This window comes from Mus pahari, chromosome 3 (assembly GCF_900095145.1).
Source record: "Mus pahari chromosome 3, PAHARI_EIJ_v1.1, whole genome shotgun sequence".
In the NCBI taxonomy this organism is placed as follows: domain Eukaryota; kingdom Metazoa; phylum Chordata; class Mammalia; order Rodentia; family Muridae; genus Mus; species Mus pahari.
The window spans coordinates 7,209,815-7,211,840 of NC_034592.1; positions in this window are offsets into that span (position 1 = coordinate 7,209,815).

Here is a 2,026-nt window from a genome sequence, read left to right on the forward strand (position 1 = left end):
CACTGATTTGTTTGAATTAATTTTATATCCAGATACTGCACTGAAGCTGTTTATCAGGTTTAAAACATTTTCACCCCATTCGTGAATTTTGTTAGTCTCTGAGTCTGGAAACCGGTCCCCCATGGCAATTAAGGCATGACTATACATACCTCTTACTAGAAAGATCCTTACCACAACTTGTGCTAAAGACACTTTAAAGTGTAAGCTTTGTTTGAAAAATGAATTGATGCTAATTAAAATGAATAATTAGCATTAAAATAGTGGTTGGATAAAAACAATTGTAGTCAGAATATAATTTGGTTACCCAATGTTTACCTTTGGTTTCTTTAATTCCCTAAATTAGATGAAAGGAAGAAAGAAACTGTCAATCTATTTTCAGTACCCAATTCAATCTTCTATATTTCTTGCTATATTAGCGTTGACATAAATAACTGAACTTCTTTTTGATATACTCTGTAACATTGCCTCTTCTGTATTTCCTGGGCTGATTAAAGCTTGTGACGCCTGTGCGCTTCTCAGTGGATATATCAAAACCCATTAATGTCAATCTGCCCTCTTAGTCTGCATGTGTTTGCTGATTCTTTACACTTGAGTCATTCGGGTTTATTTCAAGAAATTTTATTTTGAAGATAAGGCATTAAATGACATTTTCTAATTACACTAAAATAGTTAAAGCATTTTAAGCCTCTGGGGTTCCTTTCCGGCTAAATTAAGAATGTCTAGAAAAATGACTTTTTCCTCTTTGCTATTGAGAACGAATTGAATATGAACTTTCAGGATAACATGGATTAGTTTCAAAAATGCAATGTGGCCCATCCCTTGTAATGGGTCGCAAAACATGCCCATGGCTAAATTCAGTAGGAATCCAGTCTGAGCCTTGAAGCATGACTTTTCTGCACACAAGGACCTAGCTACTATAAATAAATATTGGTTAAGAAGGGGATAGTTAAGGGAATCATAATCTTGAAAAACAGTCTTTTTTTCAAAGTAATTATATATTTTTACCTGGACTTGTTTACTTTTCAAACTATCTGTTGAACTAACAATCTAGGCTGCTTTTCATTGGATCTGCTAAGGTAGAATTGTGGTTTTTATCCGTGGTCTACGTTTGCTGCATGATCATTTATCCAAGTGTGACAGCGTGAAGATCCTTGGGATGAAGCCAGCACAGTAATACACCTGCCCATCTCCAACCCAAGGCCCACAATGGCTTGCTGTCTGTCAAATGTCCCTAGACTGTGGCAGTACTGATGCCTCCCTTGCTCGTGCTCTGGGTAGTTGCCGTCAGTTGGCTGGGTGTTGTTAGCAAATCTAAGCTACAGTAAATTTAGTAAAATAATAGTAATTGGTGAGAATTCTTTGAAGAGTTCCTTATGTATGAAATTTAAGGAATTCTTGATTCATAGAGCAATCAGCCAATCAAATCGTTATTACCAAACCAGCCACATCTCATCCTTGGTACAGTACTGTTTGGCTGATACAGATAATTCAACTCGATTTTTGCCCTATTAACTATCAGGCAACCAAAAAATGAAAGCATATGGCTTTCACAAATTGCCTCTGAGGTGTAGTGGGATGAAGTTTAGCGTTTCGTTATTGACAAAGCAATACTAATGACCAATGATACTTACCAATTAGTTGTCATCCAGATGGCTGCCTGGAATTCATGTTATATACTCTAGTGCAATAGTTTTGCGAAGCTTCCGTAAGTTATAAAATTGAAGTAAAATGTTTATTTCATTTTATTTTTAAATGAGGTACATATGGTTGTGCCTGAGTGGGAGGGGTTCTGCATGTAAATGCAGTGCTCATATTGACCAGCAGGGGGCATTGGACTCACCTGGATCTGTGGTTACCACAGTCTGAAGTTGTCCTATATACGTGCTGGGAACTGACCTCACATCCTCTTCAAAAATAGTCTGTGTTCATAACCACTGAGCAATCTCTCCAGTCTCAGAAAAATGTTACTGGTTCATTCCAAAAGTATTTATGCAATGAGGAGTTAGATGGGGTCAGAGATGTTGGC